The following is a 20,338-nucleotide window of genomic DNA, read 5'->3' on the forward strand; positions in this document are numbered from 1 at the left end:
TACTAATGCAAATTATTCATATCTATATCATATCCCCCTTTAAATGTAAAAGAACATTTATAAACATATTTTGGGAATATGGGCGCAGTTATTTCTCTCCAAACTGCTTCGTGCTGAATGGGGGCGTCGTTAATTAGGTCTTTCATGGTATAACCTGTGTGTTAGCTTCATCTCAGTTGGCAGTTGAGCGAAGCAATTTTTTGAAGGCGTTCACACCAACCCTTCAGGAGGGCGTGGTCCATCATACCAAATCGGAATAGAAGAAATGAACAGCGTCTCATCCTCTGTGAAAACAAAATAAGAAACTCCTTTCCAAAGCATCATGTCCTTAGGTCCAAATTTCAAATTCAAGGCATCAAAATATCTATGTTGGATTAGCTCAGCAGCATTTATAAATAAATATCTTTTAGTAGCTTTTGCTCTTTCCTCAGCATTCAAACAATTCAAAGAGAGCATAATAGCATACAGTATCAAAATTCTCTGTGTATTTTCCATCTTTGTGCAGCTTTGTTTTAACCTCTATTTAGTTTATTTTTACTTTTAACTTTTTGCTTTTTGAGATAGGTTCTCTGTATCTTTGACCTGAAGTAACTCTGTAGACCAGGCTGTCTTTGAACTCTCAGAGATCCACCTGTCTCTGCCTCCCAGGCATTCGGGATTAAAGGTGTATGCTACTACACCTTGAACTCACAGAGATCTGTTTGCCTCTGCCTTCTAGGCACTGGGATTAAAGGTGTGTGCTACCACACACAACAACTCTCTTCCTTTTTTTTGTTACTTTTAAGAACTTTAAATTTTAGTCTGCATATATTTTTAACACACTTTAAACCATTCAGAAATTTTCTCTGTCTTTGAATCTCTCTTTACTGTATATCTCTCTTTTTCTGACCTCACGAGCCTTTAAATTACTGAGCAATATGGGTAAGATTAAAGGCGTGGCTTTGCCAGCTAGATCCAGTCCATTCCTTAGCTTTCCAGCCTCATGGCTGAGGTACTGGCTGTAGCCATGTTTACTGCAACAACTGTATGGCATTTCAAGGTCCCTGCCAGCAAGTGAGCTTCAGCAGCCTATGCTTGCAAACCGCACGAACCGCCTGCGTAAAAGAGTCAGAGTTTGTCCTGGCAGGACAGCCCAGAAAGCCGGCATTTTTTAAACGGCGCAGCTTTTTTCCTGCTATGGCTGAAAACCGAAAAGCATGTGTTCAGCTTTTCGTCAACACCGTTTAAGTGTTTCGTGGCAGGACCTCTTAATGAGCTGCAGGCTTTGCAGCTAAAGCTGAGTCAGGAAGCCTCTCTTAGATGAGGTGCTTGCTTGCCTCTAGCAAGCAGAGTAGAACTGAGAAATTGCTGCTACCAAGAAACCAGGCACAATGCTTTCATTTTGTTCTAGAATTACTTCCCAAGCTGTCTCAGGCTTTATGTGGAAGCAGTTGTCCACGTGGGTGCCATATGTAGTAATAAGGGTGGCGGCGCTGCGTTCCCAACACCCCGGCCACCTGCTCGTCTAGCTTATGCCCCAAAATAATTACACAGACACTGTATTCTTTTAAGCACTGCTTGGCCCTTTAGCTCTAGCACTTACAGGCTAATTCTCACATCCCGATCAATCCATCTCTAATAATCTGTGAGAACCGGTCTTACCGGGAAGATTCTAGCCTAGTCCATCCTGGGTCGGAGCTTCATGCTGGGAGCGGGGCATCTCTCTCAGGCATCTGCTGCTGAGAGGAGAGCTTTCGAGTCTCTCCTCACTTCCTCTTCCTCCCAGCATTTTGTTCTGTTTACTCCACCCACAGGGCCAAGCAGTTTCTTTATTGGCCAAGGACCTTCCTCCATCACATGTGTCCTCTTTGAGAGCTGCTGTGAATGGCTTCTGCTCCATCGACCATGCTATTAATCAGCATTGCTTAGATTCTAAATGAACTTCTATGCCTGAGGGAAGGGTGATGTTTCTCTTTTGTGGTTTGTGTTTTTATGTGATCAAACCGGACTCTCTGATTGTGGCTGACAGTGGGGGCTGACTGAGAAGCCATTGATAAAGGCTCTAAGACTTGTTTCTATAGCATGTTCTGGCTTTTCGGGACCCTAGTCTATATGGATGCACAGCTTCCTAGGCCTAGATGTACTGGGGAGGGCCTTGGACTTCCCACAGGGCAGGGTTCCCTGCCCTCTCTCAAATTGGGAGGGGGAGGGAGAAGGGGGAGTGGGAGGGGATTGGGAGGAGGGGAGGAAGAGTACATTTTTGAATGGAAAAATAAACATACAAATAAAAAAGATGTGAGGACAAATATAAGTTATCTCTCTCATGCTGCCTTTCATAACTTTAATCTATTAATGTAACTCTGGCAGAGTACTACTCTAAAGATACTTTTCATTGTGCAAAAACATCTGTCACAGTCTTTTTGACATAAATATGCTGCTATTTTTACAATATATATGTCGAAAACTTACATTTTGCAAGTCAAAAAAATTCTTCTGATTTCCAGGGAGCCAAATTGAAGGATTCACGTTAAACAGGTCAGATATACCCCCTCTCAATTCCTGGTCCTGAAAATTTTTTTTCCCTAAACTTAACTTTGTCCCCTGATCTACCAACACCTTGCCAGGTCCAAGAGACACTGGACAGTTCCACACCACAAATCCTGGACAGAAGTAAAGTGACCTTCAGGCTGTGACCAGCACTCAGCTTTCTCAGGCTCCCTAAGAAAGGCTTTACCACCTACTTAAAGGCAGGAATCAGTGTTGAGAATACGCTATCCCAATTCTCTCAACCTGCTATGCCTATCTCCCTGCCTTATTATTACAAGAAAAAGATGGGAATGTTGTAATCTGCTGGCCTGGTCTGTCACCTGGGTATCCTGTTCCTTTAAGAAACAAGCTTCAGGCTGGGCGGTGGTGGTGTGGGCCTTTAATCCCAGCATTTAGGAGGTAGAAGCAGAAGCAGGTGGATCTTTGTAAATTCAAGGCCGCCAGCCTGGTCTACAGGAGCTAGTTCCAGGGCAGCAGGACAGGCTCAAAAGATACAGAGAAACCCTGTCTTAAAAAACAAAAAAAAAAAGAAAGAAAGACAGAAAGAAAGAAGAAAGAAAGAAAGAAAGAAAGAGCAAGCTCCAACTGAGGCAAGGGGATTTAAGGCAAGGGATCTCCTGCATCTCTCCAGCACATTCTCTTTGTCTAGCCTTCTGGAGAGCTTCTGCCTCTCTCTCTCTCTCTCTCTCTCTCTCTCTCTCTCTCTCTCATCTCTCTCTCTATCTTCTCCCACCTTTTCTGCTTCCACCTTCCTTTCCTTTTCCCCTCCATGACCCACTAAATAAACTCCTGACCCCAGCTCTCTCTGCATGGCATATCTGTCTTTCACCTGCTGTGGTCCTCCACCTGCAAGGGGATTTACCCGGAACCCGGGTGGCCCGCTGCTGCCTCTCCTGGAACAGAGGAACGACCGCCCCTTATGGAACCAGCCTCGGGTCTCACTGTCTTTATAAATGATAACACTGTGGTTTGCTTTAAATTTTATGTCTTTCATGTACAGGCATAACATATAAAATAGTTGGGGCTTCCGAAGAAACTGCCTGATTTCTGAACTTGAAGTTTGTTCATCTGAGTTTTTATGTATATTCTGTTTCCTTTTCTGCATAGATCAGAGCTGCTTCAGGGGACACCTGATGCCAGCACACAGATTCTTTGGATTAACATTGGTTAATAATTTGGGTTTTGAAGGAACATGGCCATCTCTTACCTTGGAGACTCATACTTCAGATGACTGGGATCAGAGAGCACTTTCATGGCTCCTGACTTACTGCATGGATTTGTCCATCCCCTCACAGGTCTGAAGACTTGTGAGCTACAGCGTACTCTCTATTTAGACAAAAATGGAATGTGGTTTCCTTCGTTGCTGTTGCTTTTAGATGATTTCTTTGAAATGTTCACCTAATGACTTCATTTTCAAATGGAACGCTGATTAAGAAGTATAATCTATTTTTTATTCCATGATTAAAATTTCAATTTGCTAAATACGACTTGTACATTTTTCATTTTCTGGAACTCAGTGTTTTATGAAGAGTACATATTAAAAAGTATTAATATTATTCAGAATATACTAGGATGATCACAGTTTTTCAGAATCCTTTTGATCCATTGATGCAATAAAATGTGTTAGTATACACTTAAGATAAATCTTCCTTGCAGTTTTGAAATAAACTGTTTTGAGAGGCTCATAATAAAATTAAAAAAGTTACATTTATTGAGTGTTTAATACTCAATTTTATTGTTATATATTGAATGAATATTACTAGATACTTAATGCATGCAATCTTTTGAAATTTTTGCTACAATTTCACAGGTCTGAAGTGTATGAGATGAAGACACACGACACATAGTGTGGAGGCCCAAAGATGTGAGCCTATTCCGCCTTGTCTGGAGGTCATGGAGTTTTAGGTTATTCAAAGTTGTTGACAACAACTGTGGCTAAACACTCTGACCTATGGTGTGGTTACTTGGTGTTTTGAACGTTAAGATAGCCCATGGAGGTCTATTCTCTCCACCCTGAAAAAAGGTAAGAAAATTCAAGCATACTTCCATTCTTTCTTTGGAATTAGGAGGTCTAAACTTGGGGGTGGCTACCTTCAGGATACTTGGTCTAGGGTGGGTTCACTGTCTCAACAACAGAATGCTAATGACTTGATGTCTCAAAGTCTTGATGCAAGTAACTATTCTGGTTGTTCTTTTTATCATGTTAAAGCAGCCTTTTGCCTTCTCCCACCCCTTCTCCTGTTGTCTCAGGGTCTAAAAGTGTATAAGAAATTAAACACGGGTGACTTCAGTTTTCACTGGAACTCCTCCCAGTATGATCCCTTGTCTCTGTGATTCTTTCTTATCTCTATTTCTCCTTCCTGTCCTAACTTTTCTAATCCTGTGCCCCTACCCTGGTAAGTGTTATACTTGCCAAAGCTGGTATTCAACACATTCCACCCATTCACAAACTTCACAAAGCATTGGATATGGGAACTGAAATGTCAACCAGACTAATTGTCCTTTAACTCGCCTTTTGCTATTTGAATGTACTAGTATATTTAAAACTGTATTTAATTTTAGTAGTCTTCAGCATTCCCCATGTTACTGCAATGTTGTCATTGATTTGAATTTGGTTTTCTCTTCTTCAGTTGGCACTTATTAATTATATTTTTCTAGAAGTTGTCCCCTTTCATTTAAACATATTGTGTTTTATAGTATTTTCTTTGTATGTTACACAGCTGCCTTCATTTCAATCCAATAACAAGATAGTGATGCTAACTCCAAATACCAAATATGCACTGAAATATTCACCTGAATCCTTCTTATGACCTTTTGATTTTATCAGGTCAGAGTCCACTGTGCCTCTGAAAAAATAGATTCAAATATTAATGTTTTGTTTTTGTTCAAATATATTTTTCATTTTAGAACTCTTCAAATATATTATAATGTGCTTTTGTTATCTAGAGGTTAAAAGCCTAATGTATTTCAACTTTTGTTTCTTTTCAAATATTTCTTTAATTCAAAGGTGTATTTATTTCTTTTGGCCTTAGCAGTTTTCTATACTATAGTAATTTCAATGCCATTATTTTCTAAATAGCGTGTAACTACACTTTTGATTTTTCTTTTAAAAAATTTTCTTGTGGCAGTTCTTGAAATATACTTTTATTGTTTAATGCTGGCTTTATTGGATTGTTATCAAAGGAAATGGAATGTAATTTCTACCTTGGAGAACTAACACGGGTTTTATAGTCATAGAATATAACCAATTTAGGTAAATGTTCCGTAATCTTTAAAAATGAGACAGATTTTTAATATGCGAAAATCCGTTCTATGCATAATTGTGCATTGTGTGTGATTCCTCTATGTATTGTTTATACGTGCTACTCCCCCTGAAATTCTATCAAAAGCCCAAAGTGTCCTATTAAATTTTCATATTTCCTTGTGCATCATTTAATCTCTCTTGCTAATTCTGGTGATATGTTTCTTACTATATTTTAATAATCTTTTATTCTCCACTGGAATGGCTGTGACTTTCCATTTAAATGGCCTTATTTTACATTTAATTTTAGTAGTATAAATGTCATCATTTTATTTTTATCTGATTTGATTCAGACTATGTCTGATACATTTTCACAGCTCTTTTCTTTGATATGCTATATGATGCTCTCTTACACACATACACACACACATGCACACACATGCACACACACTTTATTGCATTTATTTTTGTGACTGGTAGCTATGCATTTGCAATATGACCTCATCAAATATGCTAGAAGAATTTTACTCCTTAAAAAAGCAGAACAAAAAGACTTATCTTGGATGAAGGTCACACTTAGAAGCATGCCAGGGTAGATTTGTTGAAGCTGGGCACCCTCAGAACAATCAGGTAGCTTGTAGATAGCAGAAGTCTTTCATGGAAGGTTAGAGGCACTCTTGTCCACAGGACCTGGGTGCCCTCAGAGCCTCTGTGTCTTGAGAGTTTGCAGGAGCTCACTCCAGGAAGAGGGGATCACTTTTCCACTAGAAGATGATTGGTGACCAGAGTTCATCCCATGACAGCACTCCCCAGAGGAGCAGGTAGTTCCTGATAGTGCCACACAAGAAACCCAGACTGCTGAGCTGTCCTATGCAATCAAACCAGGGATTTTATGCCCAGTTCTGTCTGAATCAGGCTGCCTCAGGAACAAAGACAGCTAGAGCAGTTCTCTGAATGAGTGAGTAATCCTCCCAGGAGGGAGGCAAACATGTCCTCAGCAGCAGTGTCTCTTGGAAAGGAACCTAGAGCCGCAGCCATGGCGTTCTCACTCTGGGGAGTTCTTTATGCACATCCTTCACACCAGCCCTCTTGGGAAGGGGTAAGTCCTTATAGTTTCTGGTCCCCAGAGAGGAAGGAAGCTACCAAGCCTCCTGTCAATGTGAAGTTTGTTAGCAAGACTAGTTAATTGGAAAAATCAGAGATGTGATGACTACACCCAAACATGAGGGTGGACTCACAAAGTAAGACATCACAATATCATCTTTATGCTCTAATGGTGATTGTTTTGAGGGTTAAAAATGCTTGGGTTTAATGTACCTGGCTAGGATACAACATGTCTTATTCAACTAATTATTTATTATTTTTCTTTTCTTTCTTTCTTTATTCCATGTGTATATACGTGTATGTATGTGCATGTGTACATGTGTGTGTATGTGTTGTGTGTGTTTGTGGCAGTCAGAGAATAATTTGTGAGATTCAGTTCTCACCTTTCCTTAAAAGGCTTCTGGGTATTGAACTCAGGTCATTGGGCTTGGTGGCAAACTCTTTTACTCACTGAGACATTTTGCCATCCCCTACCCCCAGTTTTCTATTATTTCTTCTTTATTGTCTTTGCTTTATTTTTATATTATCACTTCAAGGATTTGAATTATACATCCATCTTTTTCTTATTATCTGCTATCATGTTAATATTCTTTCATATAATTTATTCTTCATATTATTTTTTTACTTTCTCTCTCAATTTATGAGATGTAAAATGGCCTAAACTATGGCAACATTCTTTTTAAAAATCTCTATATAATCTTCATTTGTTTTAGAATATTTTCTTCAAAATAAATTCTTCATTCAATTTTCACTTATAAAATAGTCCCTTGAGTTTTCAAAACACATTGCAAATTCTGTACAATGTTCTTCCAATTTGTGCAAACAGTGCATATTAAATGATGGCCACTACTTTCTTTATTTCAAGGTGGACCAGTGCTTTCGAGTCAGGAGTGGTTCTCAATTTGCCTATGTGAGACTTTTCTCCTATAGCAACCACCCACTTCCTCATCTAGGGGATGTTCTGGGGCTTCATGAAGCCCTCCCTTCGCTAGGAAGCTGTGTGTCTCATAAAAGATCCCATCAGTAGTATTCTGTTACTTCCTGAAGATGAATTCACACAGAGCTTGTCCTTGTTTCAAGCAGTGATGAGAATTTTTCCCTTCCAGAAATACACATTAAATGTTTGCAGGAAAGGGTAAGCGAGACACCATGACTTATCTATAGCATGTCAGATATTCTGTAGAGATTATGCAGCACGTGTATCTCTCTTACCAAGTACTCCATGCCTGCTGCACATGTTCCACATCACAGAAACTGTGACTGTATTACCGGCTAGCTGCATTCCCATCATAAAACACACAAGAGCTCTTTCATAGCCATCAGGACCTGAAATAACTTTGGCTGATAAGATCGGGTCAGCTCATTCATAGTATGATAGTTTCTAGGATTATTTGCTTCTCTTTTCCACTTTCAATTCTCAGGCTCCTATATATCTAGTTCTTTATGTATGATTCCTTTTCCTTACCTACATCTTATTTCCACTCATATCTTTCCTTTAGGAGGGAAACTTGCCTAAATATTTTTTTTAATTCTTTTTTTAAATAATTTTATGTTTTGAGAGCATAATATAGTTACACAGTTTCCTGTTGCTCCCTCCAAACTATTGCTCGTATCTACCCACATGACTTTCTTTCAGATTTATATCCCTTAGTATCCTCAGATAAAGGCCTGGACACTGTGGGGCCAAGTCATTCCCACTGACTCTTTTTTTGTGTTTGATTCACAGTCAGGCAGTATAATGAATTGTGACTGATTTATGATGGAGGAAGGTCATTGGCTAATAAAGAAACTGCTTGGCCCTGATAGGTTAGAACATAGGTGGATGGAGTAAACAGAACAGAATGCTGGAAGGAAGAGGAAGTGAGCTCAGACGCCATGCTCCCCTCTCCAGGGCAGACACGATAAAGCAAGCTGCCATGTCAGACATGCTGAATCTTTCCCAGTAAGACTGGTGCTACACAGATTATTAAAAATGGGTTAGGAAAAATATGAGAATTAGCCCATAAGAGGCTAGAGCTAGTGGGCCAAGCAATGTTTAAATGAATACAGTTTGTGTGTTGTTATTTTGGGGCATAAGCTAGCCAGGTGGCTGGGAGCAGGGCGGCAGGAATGCAGTCCGCAGCTCCCACAACAGATTTAAGTCCATTAAATAGTTAGACTAGAGCTTGTCTTGCCTGTTCCCAGAACTAGAAAGCATGAGACAAGAGAATTGATTGGAAGTTTGTGATCCACTTGAATGGCACAGTGAGTATTGTCACAAAGAGAGCAAAACAAACAAACAAGCAAAACCAACCCCAACCAGACATAGAACAATATTATGTAATCATAATTCTATAAGCCTGTCCATATCTCATGGCCTTCACTCTCTGAATATATGGACTAATACCCTCAGCCATGTTTGGGATTTGACCAGTGAATCATGCCATATGTTGCACAGGGCTGAGTGCGCTATGCCTTATCCGGTGCAGTGTTTTATTCTGGCCAGACAGTTCCTTCTCTCTAGGAAGGTCTGGGTGGTAGGATCCATTTCTATTGTGCAAAGTTCAGTAGGAGATGCGCTTTTCCTGGCTTCCTGCCTAGCAAACATTGGCCATTGTGTCACTCATTCTGTGGATTATTTTGCAACACAATGGTGGCAAATACAGCTCTGTTAAGTGTTGGTTCATTCTCCTTGGACCTGGGTGTACTGACCACATTTCTTGACTATATAATGATTTTCTTTCTACCCCAAGTTCTGTCAAAGATTGGCGAAACACAAAGAAAAAAAACCCAGAAATTATTAATATTCATTCAGTCTGCCTCTGAGCCTGGCCACATTTTTCTTAGGGATGTTCTTCATACACCACACCATGCACGAAGGGCATTGGATTCTCCTCAGGTTCTATGAATCACTAAGACATTAGCGGATTTGTAAATGCTGGGCACATAAACACTGACAAAGGACCCATTACCAACGCATATGAGTAATTGCAATTGTGATGTGTTCTCTCAGCCAGAACTGCTATTTGAACTATTTATTCATTGAAAGAAATATTAAATGAAGTCCATATGCAAAGAACTCTTTCAGCAAGATGTTGACAATAGCAAATTAAACAAAGCAGATCAGACCCCACTTCTTACAGAATCTACAAACTAATGGGCAAAAGCTTCAAATCATTTATCTGTAAAATGGAATTGGAATTTACTGCTCCCAACTATGACTGATGGAACAAATCCAAACATATGCATGCACACACACACACACACACACACACACACACACACACACACACACAGAGAGAGAGAGAGAGAGAGAGAGAGAGAGAGAGAGAGAGGTATGGTGTATACCGTAAAACCCAAGTAAGCTGCTTTTTTTTCTTTTAAAGAAGGATTGCTAAGACAACCAATTACAAAACAAGGAGTGATGTATATCAGAGACTGTGTGTGAGCTGAATTGCGAAGAATAATTACTAGATGGCCCCTTGCAGAAAATGCCTGCCAATTCCATATGATTAAGGGTGACACCATTGTGCTTGTGCTGATTTCTGTCCTGACTTGCTCACGGCATACTTACTTGTTCTCTAGTTCTAGTAGCCCTAGAAGTTACTACTAATCTGGAGACTACGTACATCCTTGTAATGAAAGGAGTTTTAAGGGTATCTATCTCTGTTAGTGTTCTATTTTTTGCGACTTTTTATTATGTTTCATCTAACTTCCCTTGCCGATATCCACATTTCTTTTGCATGAGGTTTTTCCAAATAATAAAAGGTGGCACTATGTCTATTCATAGAAGCTGAGAAATGCCAAGGACTTAAAAACAAAACACAACAGGGGAAACAGCCTCCAGAGACAGTGTGTGAACACCTCAGCACCCTTGCTCACTGGGTAAGATAACTACAAGTCATCTTTTTTCAAATCTTCCTGTTTGTCTTCGAGCCTGAGCTCTGTCTGCTCTTTGTGGCAGCTGGCTTAATGATGTGCTATTTTTTGGGCAGTCTTTTTTTTTTTTTTTTCCCTTCAACGCTGTTCTCTTCCGTTGTGTAGCAGTTTCCTCCAAAGTTAAAAACCTCCATCTTGAGAGGAAAACTTTTAGGTTGTGTAATGTAACCGGAAAGAATGTGAAACATCGGGATATTTTAGGACCCGATATTTACAGGGAAGGGAAACCGCAGGAAGTTCTAGGGACAGGTCTAACATTCTAACATTCCATTCCGCAGGGGAACTTATCAAGAGAGGAAGAAAACGACTCAAAATGGCTTCAGGAAATGCTTCAAACAGGCCAGACTTGCTAGCTTCTGTTCATTCCCAAGATTATATAAGCAGTCAAGACAGCTGAGAGCCACTCTGTTGTTGTTGTCATTGTTTATTTTGGGTTTTTTGTTTGTTTGTTTGTTTGTTTTCTGAGCCAGGGTTTCTCTGTAACTTTGGAGCCTATCCTGGAACTCGCTCTGTAGATCATGCTGGCCTTGAACTCACAGAGGTCTGCCTTCCTTTGCCTCCCAAGGGCTGGGATTAAAGGCATGTGCTACCACTGTCAGGCCTGAGAGGCACTCTTAAGTGAGCCAAACTGCAAGGAAGATTCTCAAACAAGCAGAAGAATCAGAGACCAGGCCAGCAAACAGAAGAAGCAAAGACAAGGCAAACGTCCTTGACGAAAGAAGGCTGGCCTAGCTGCTTGAAAGAGACTTAGACCAATGAGTCACTTGGAAAGGACAGTCTCCAACTGTTGAGAAATCCCATAAGCTGTGCAGTGTGCTTCAGGTTTGGAAATATCTGTGAGCTGTCATTCATGCTGGGCTGGACCTTTGTGGTGCAGCTTTCTTTGAGTCCTTTCTGCTATTGTATGTAACCTCTCAACCATATAAGTAACCCAAATAAAACTCATCAGGTAAACTCATCAGGACCTTGGTGACATCTGTACTTTGGTATGTTGTTTCTTCCTCAAATGAGTTGAGGAAGCATTTTTTTTCCAGGTCTCCCCAGAAAACATCTATCACCCATCTTCAGTGTCTCCTAAAGAAACCACTTGGACCCTTGCCCTAGACTGATGAAGAACTCAAACCTCTTCTGATTTCAAAGGTGTTCCTCCAGGAAGCTCCACTCCTCCAAACCCCTCCAACTTCACATGCTGGTCCTGGAAATTGCTCCCCGCAGTTATTCATTTTGAGCACAGCCCAATTTCGTGTGGTCTAATGTGTCTATTCTTGACTCCGACATTGCAGATGGGTTAAGCAATTAATTCTGTGATGGGATACCAGTGCTTCTCAGCCTCCTTCTCCAGACTCCTATTAGTGAGGAGGCTTCCTAGGTTCGCTCACAATGGAAAATTCACTACCAATAAACACTTGAATCTTAAGATTTACATTGGCCAGGCAGGTTGCAATACCAAGGACTAATAATAACTCCATTTTTCCTCACACCCTGGCAGAAAATTCAGGCAGCTGTGTCCAATTATGCTGAGCACAGCAAACTCAGACTTATTAAAGGTAGGAAACAGGCTGCTTCCGGATGTGAAAAACTCAAAATAACGTGAGGATAATTTCTCAAGTGTACAGTTAACTCATTGTTTTTATTTTTATTTTATTTCACAGGCCAACATTAGGTTTCAGTTTTCAAATGTAGGCCAGGAAACCAAGTTCTCTTTAATATACATAAGCTGAGTCCAAGTTTTCAGTTCTGCTCTGAGCCCAACCCAAACCTCCACTGAGTGGCCAGACCAGATCAAGCTTCCATTTACAGTTCAGAATACTGCACTGTGTATCGCTTCCTAGTCACTGGGTGGTTTGATTAAAGCTTAAACTGAGCTTTGATATGCAAAAGCAAGGTATAGGCAAAGAAAGAGGGCCGGGCATTTCAATGGATTGGCACTTTGATGCATCCTGCCTATGGGGGTGTCTCATGATGTGCCTTGCATAAGTCACAGGGAGGTTCATGTTCTGTCATGATTTAAATTTCTCCTCTTCGCGCCACATTTCTTCATTACGTCACCTCTGACTTCAAAGGAGATGATTTCATGAGCCACTTGTTCCATCTCCAAATTCTCAACAGTGCTCTCCGTGCATCTGAGTTTCCGTGCAACAACTAACTGGCGGTAACATTTTCCTCTCTTCTAAGAGAAATAGTTGGCTCCTCTGCTCCCTTCCTCTAGAGAGGGTCAACAAGGGACCGGTCCATTTTGTCACTTTTTTTAACTGAATATCCTTTTCTGAACACTGAAATGTTTTATAACTGTACCCAAGCAATACATACTGAGATTTTTCATGATCTCAGAAGCTACAACCTTATTGTGTATGTTTGTGTGATTTTTCATGATTCATGAGTTACAACCTTGTTGTATGCGCGCTCAATTTTCCACTCCCCCATTTAAATTAAGTCCCTTGTCATATTTTTAAACATACTTTTATTAGGCTATCGAGACCGATCAGCTGTTGAAAGCTAATATCCATACATCTAAATATGCTTTTACATATGCATTATTACATAATTTTATTGTTCCACAATGCTTTGAACTAGGAATATTCTGAGCTTTAGTGTTCTATGAATATGTGCATATAGTAGATACTAGCTATATATATACATATGCATATATATGTATTTATACATTATTTATAGATAATACATGTGTATATATGTAGTTTTTTGGTGAGATAAAAAGTAAAAAGCTCTTTTTCTCTCAAGTTGTTCATTTCTGTAAGCTACCTTCAGAGGGAATAAGAAGTGTTGTTCAAGTGTGCTGTCCAAGTTCTATTTATTTTTAACTTTTTTTTAACAGATTAAGTTTGTATTTTCATTGTTCAGACTGAGACTGTACAATACACTGGCTACATTTATATTAGTGTTTCCATGGTTTCCAATCCTTCAGAAGTTGTCCAAGAAAGGAGTGGAATTTTTCTCACCATGCAAAGATGTTTTTCCCTAACTTGTTTGTGCCCACGTAATGTACCAGTTTGAATCCTCTGCTTTTCTCCTCCCCATCTGTGCTGTTTGCAAGGGGTGAAGGGAAAAAGAAAAGAATTAAAAAGACAGGTGGAGGAGAGAAATGCTTTTTATTCTGGCAGCCATCAGCTCACAATTATGCTCTTTTGCTTGGTGTCCGCCAAGGGCTTTACTCATGCTGCATAGGCAACATCTGTAGTTTTCTTCTTTTCCCTCAAACCACTCCCGCTTGAAGAGCCGCTTTCATGGAGAAGGCTGGCCAGAGACCAGGTCTCCAGAGGCAGAGCTGTCCAAAGACTGTGTGCAAACAGCTTTATTATTCTTTGCTGGCTTGCTGTTGCTGCTTTTAGTTCTTTTTCCCTTCTGACCAGTTGGAAAGATCTGATGGGTTTTTGGTTTTCAGGCATGACTGCCTCCGGTTCTGGTCCAGCGACTACCTGTATTATTATCTCAGTTCTCCTAAAAAAAATGAAAGCACACCTTCCCCAAGGGATGGTGTCACTTACCCTTCATTTCACATCTCCTTTCGTGTCAGTAATCCTTAAGGCATTCTTCCTCTCTCTGTAAGGGTTAACTCTTGCAATGTGACAAATTCTAACCTCAGAATACACTTCTGAATAGGCACTGTGGTCACATCCATTTTACAAAGAGAGTAACTGCAGAAGAACACAGTGTGTGATCCTAAGACTTTAAAACATCTCTGTGTGGAATTAAACATTCATTCTTCCATTCATTCAATAAATTCACTGTCAACAGACTGTGACTTGCGGGTTTTATCAGTGCTGGAAACACATTACTGAGCAACATCAATGTGGCTTCTGTCTTCATGGAACACTTGTTCAATTTGTCTTCCTATAAGGCCATACTGTCTCTAGAGGCAAATTTTACCAAAAAATAAAAAAAAACTGGGGCATTTTATTCTTTGTAAGCTGTTCTCTCATATCAGCAATCTGTTTGATCTATTGTCGGAGAAGAGAGCTCCAGTGGAAAAGCTTGCTGAGTTTGCTTGACCTTTTCTCTTCTCCTCTACTTCCCCACCCACAGGACCAAGTTGTGCTTCTACTGTATCTCATGATCATCTTAATACCCAAGGTCACCACTGTTACCTATGCAGGTCCAGCATATATTGTGTAAGTCTAGTATTAAAAAAAAATAGAAAAGATTGCTTGCTAATTGGAAAGACACGATTCAGTGATTGCATGTATGTGTGCATATGTTTGTATGAGTATGTGCATGTGTACATGTACAGGTACATGCGTATGTGTATATACATGTGTGTATGTGCATGTGTGTATGCATATGCATGTATACATGTGTATATGCTTATGTGTATGTGTGTGTGAGCGCATGCGAATGTCTCTGTGTATTTGTGAATAAGCGTGCGTGTATGGAGGTCAGAAGATAATTTCTTGGGTGTTGCTCTTCACCTTCCACCCTGTCTGAAACATGATCTGTTTGTTGTTCCCTGCTGCCCTGTGAGCATCAAGAACTCTCTTTTTTCTGTCTTTTATTTTGTGGTGGGAAGAGTATTAAAATTAAAGCTACACATGTCTGTTTGTGTTGGACTGTAGCTGGGGATTTGAACTCAGGCCCTCACACATGTGTGGCAAGTTCTTTATCCACTGAGCAATCTCCATACCCTATAACTGATTTTAGACTGGCTTTTGAAGAGCAGAAGCATGTTTGATGGTCAGGAGAAAGTAAGAGGATAAGAGAGAATTGTCTTGGGGTCATTTAAGTAAATGTATAGAAAGAAGCACTAATAAATTTGTGTTATTGTAGGCAGAATGACGCCAAGGGTCTCTCTGTTTAACTCTGACCTTTTATCTTAGTTTCAGCTGTTAGGAAATATGTCCTTGGCCCTGAGAGTGGTCCTAGGAAGCAGATGCAGGAACTGGATTTGAAAATTAGATTCTACTGAGTTTAGTGATAAAAATAAAGTAGCAATGGTCCTCCTGCTTCTTTAGCCCTTCTTTTGCAATAAGCTGAGATTTTTTTTCACCTGTGTTTACCCAGAGCAGGAGATGGTTGGGAGGACTGTCCCTCCAAGCAATTCCACAGGACTTCAAAGATGCCTGAGAGAACTAATTATGATGATAATGTGCTGATCGTTACTGACACTTTAAGAGATAAGCGGACATGCTTAGAGAATTGATAACCAATTTAATGTAATGCATGAGAGTCAAAGATCCTCCTGGTGACATTTAAACTGAACCATTTAACCTAAAGCTGGAGGGCAGAGCAACTAAGGACAAGAAGAGGGTGTGTTTTAGAGGGAACCTCATTGCAACCTGGCAATTCACTAAGGCAAAGAAGGGTCCAGTGGAGATAATACCACCCTGGTTGGGATTGAAGTATGGGTAGATGAATTTAAATAAGTTTGCTCTTCAGACCCCACTATCTTTCTGAGCCACATGAGCATCCCACTTTCCCAGAGAATCAGCAGGTTGCCTCCCCCTTGACTTGAAACTATAGAGAAAATGATAGAGGAAAGCCTTCACCAAGATCTATTTCTGTCTCCCCTCCTGGGTACCAAATCAATAGAGCAATGCGTTCTGTGTTTGCTAAGGTATTTTAGGGCCTCCTATGCTAAGTAAGCCACAGATGCTGGATACCATAAACGGATGTCATTGGTGTGGTAGGACTTAGATGAATTCTGAAGGTACAGCATCAGGGTAGACAGAATAACAGTTGATGGAAATCTTGCTGATTTGAGTGTCTCCCCCCACTTATAAGACTTATAAGACAAGATCTCCTAAGTAAATGGGAGCATGGGGACCATGGGAAATGGTAGTAGGAGAGGGGAGAGAAAGATATAGCTCAATAAAAACAATTTTTTTATAAAAGACATAATATTGAGTCTAGGAGATGGTCCTAATTTATTTATTTCTAGGGCAAGCTTTCAAAACTTGGATTTAGTAATAGTACTTTTTCAATGGCATTGATATTCTAGAATTATCTTGGAGGTCACATGAAAGTCATGAAGAGAGGGTTCTGAAACATGACATCCTTGCTACTTACTTGAGTCTACCGTCTAAGCCTAGAAAGCCCGCCAGAGGACTATATCCTTAAAATGAGGGTTGGAGTGGGCTGAGTGTACACTCATTATGGAGCATTGAGCAGGACAGTATGGGCCTAGATTGATACCATGAGAAATCCAGTGGAGGTTGTGTTCTTGAGTTGAGCTGACAGTAGAAGTTGTTGGTATACAATGGTAAGCTCTCTATTGGAAGCGAAGCTTGGCTGTGAGATTCTCAGAGACCACAGGGAACTCTCAGTCATCAGAAGTAGGGTGAGTAGAGTCTTGCTAATTGGCAGCAAGAGTGGAGTAAAAACTGAGGGGACTGAAAGTGAGACAGGAGAATCTAGGTTTATATCTGTAGGAGTCTTCTTTAAATTGGTCATATACTCCAAAAACCATTCATCAGGCTCAGAGCCAAAGACTATAATGTAATGTAAGATGCCTCCCCTTCCAGACCCTAGCCTTAGAGCTCCCTGTGGAAGCCTTAGCTATTTCAAGAAGATAGGTAAGAGGGGCGGGATATGGAACCTCTCCCTCTAAAGTTTAACTCTAGTTTACCTCTGTCCCCAGGGTGTTGCCAGGCAAAGTGGCAGGAGTTGGTATGTCCCGCTGTGACAGAACCAGCAGAAAGGCACTAAAATTGTCACCTGTAAAACTGGTAAAAAAAAAAAAAAAAAAAAAAAAGCAATGAATGCTGTCCTTGGTGGCTAGATGGCATGTGCTCGCATGGACTTAGAACACATGGTGCTGAGACCTGGGAGTCAGACAGCCAGTGGGGTTCTAATTTGGTCTAAAACTGAGCCCCCCAATAATAATCATGCACTGTCATATCACCTTGAACTTTTAAATTAATCATTTGATCCCTTTGCCTCATTGGGCTTTTGCCTTCTCCTCAAAGAGCAGGAGCAACAAAGCAAATTGTTTTTGAATTCTGTATCTATGTGGCTTAGTCTGTAGGAAGAAAATGTTCAGTCTCTCTTGAATCCAAAGCCACATACTTCATGAAGTACAATTGGTTAGTAAATCTTGTTAGTGTTTCTTGTAGATGAATCAAATTAGCCACAGGGCACAGATACATTGAAACAGGGCTACCCTAAGCTTAAGAATAAATGCTGATTCTTCTGTGTTCTCTTTCCACAGGTTTCCGTGAAAGAAATCAGCAATCCTGAGTGGAGGGTACAGCAAGCTCACAGAGCAACTTGTTGTCAAAGAAAACAAACATAGGGACTGGAGATACAACTTAGAAGTTAAGAGCACTGGCTGCTCTTCCAAATGTTCAATTCCCAGCGCCCACATAGTGGCTTACAGAGGTTCTAACTCCAGTTCTACAGGATCTATCATCTCCTTCTGGCATCTTTGGGTACTTCATGCAAACAGAGAACAGACAAACATGCAGACAAAACACCCACACATGTAATATGATAAAATAATAATAATACATGAAGGTAGAATATAGAAACCCAGAATCCCAGACTCTCCTCTAATTTGGTAGAAGGAGTTCTAAACCTGAAATTAAGAGGTAGTTATCCCAGTCTCTGGGTGGACAGAACTAGGTGACTAACTGTATCACTGCTTTTCAGTACTATACGGATAGAGAGGCTGTCTTATTTATCAATTATTATAGAAATCAAAGGATTATGTGCAAAGACAAGATAGCATAGCGATGTATCTCATGTAGACAAGAATGTCTATATTCAAACCTCCTACATTTCCTGTGCCTCTTCCTATCTCTGTTAAGTTGCCTTAAGTATCCAAGTTTATTTATTCCTCAGTGAAATGAGAATGACCATACTGACATCATTATAAAAATTAATGAGTCGTTATGAGAATTAAACAAGATATCATTTCTAAGGATATGTAACACCATTGTTACTACTCAGTAAGTATTAGCAAGCATTATTATAACACTATACAAAACCACAATCTCCTGCTAACCTATAAATTCAATGAATGTTGGGATTTTAATTTATACAAGTTTATCCAATGAATGTAGGAATTAGTATTTTATGCACATATGATATCATAAAGTTATCCCAGTAAAGACCTTGTCATGTTGTCCGAACTTCATACATATGTTCTGAACCATACTATCATTGTAGCTCACCACTCATTCTTAATCCCACATCCATTCATTCATGGAAAAGTACTGAATTTGAGTACATACACATACATACAGAATTAGTTACTATGCTATATATGGTGTGATCACATTAGCAACTGTTCCTTTATCTGAGGTATTGCTCAGTACTTGGGTCATTGTGTTTATGGAGAATGCAGGTGAATTAAATGCACTATCCAAATGCATTAAGTTCAGGCGTGTGTGATGGAGAACACAATTATCTAGTACTGTGCTAACCTGAAAACTGACCCCAGGCCCTTGCACTTGGAGATCAGTTATTAGGCATATGTTTCTCTTTTTTATAAATTAAGTTTATAAACGTTATTATAAAAAAACTTACAAACAAATTAAAGCAACACACAACAAAATTAACTAAAATTCTAAAGTCTACAATTTAGTGAACATTTATACAGTTAGAAGAGGCATTTGGGATGGGTGCTGTGCACTTCACATTACATTTTGCACATTCAGTATCAAATATATTTATATACTTGTCCATCACCCAAACCAACAAAAAAATGCCATGCAGAATTACAAGCAACAAAAAGCCAATTCAGTCCCTCCTCAGCCCCTCATCACTAACCTTTTCTTCTTTTGTCCTCATGTTATACTGCGCATATACATCAGTTTTCAGGTTTACATATGTTGTAATTTCCGCCCTCCCCCCCCCCACATAACTGGATTAATTTCAGCATATTGGAGAGAACACATGTTCTCAGGTTTCAATTACATGTTTATTTCAGGGTATACAGTAATGCTTTCTAAGGATTTCTGTCTAAACTACCTTTGTTCTTGGGAGTTTCCTTTTTTTTTTTTTTCTCTCCTTTTTCTTTTCCAAGAGAAAGGAGAAAGGAAACACGTGTTAATTTTGTTTGCCTGGGGAAGGTGCTGGAGCCTGTCTCTGGAGGCACACCTGTTCGTTTCTAACTCTGGCTCTGAGCCACGCCTTCCCCAGACAGCTTTACTTCTCTGGAAACAGCCGTGGGTATATTTTTGACCTTGTTGTTTTGGGTTTATTGTTTGTTGGTTTGTTGGTTTCAATAGCACCTGGACAGATCATTTAGTTTCTGATGTTGGCTTCAGGAGACGCATCCCCTCCCCCGACCTTGGCAAGGCCTTTAATAAGGGCAAGCTCAACAGACTCCCAGGACAGTGAGTTCTCAGAAGGCCTGGAAGCAGAGTAGTATGAATCCTTCTGTAACAAAAGAACAACAAGCCATTCATTTTTCTCTATTTGCAACTGTGTCCCTCCATGCTAACAAAAGCTGTGGCAATATTTGCTTTGAATGGATTAGAGCAGAGAAGTGCTTTTTCCTGGAACAGGTTTGAAGGACACAAACCACAGCTGTGCACACATTTCACCCCATCTTCCCTTTCCCTCCTACTTCGGTTACAGACTAATCCTTTTGTA

This window comes from Microtus oregoni, unplaced genomic scaffold (genome assembly GCF_018167655.1).
Source record: "Microtus oregoni isolate MIOR12 unplaced genomic scaffold, Mior012 000088F_ref0000325, whole genome shotgun sequence".
NCBI classification, from domain to species: Eukaryota; Metazoa; Chordata; class Mammalia; order Rodentia; family Cricetidae; genus Microtus; species Microtus oregoni.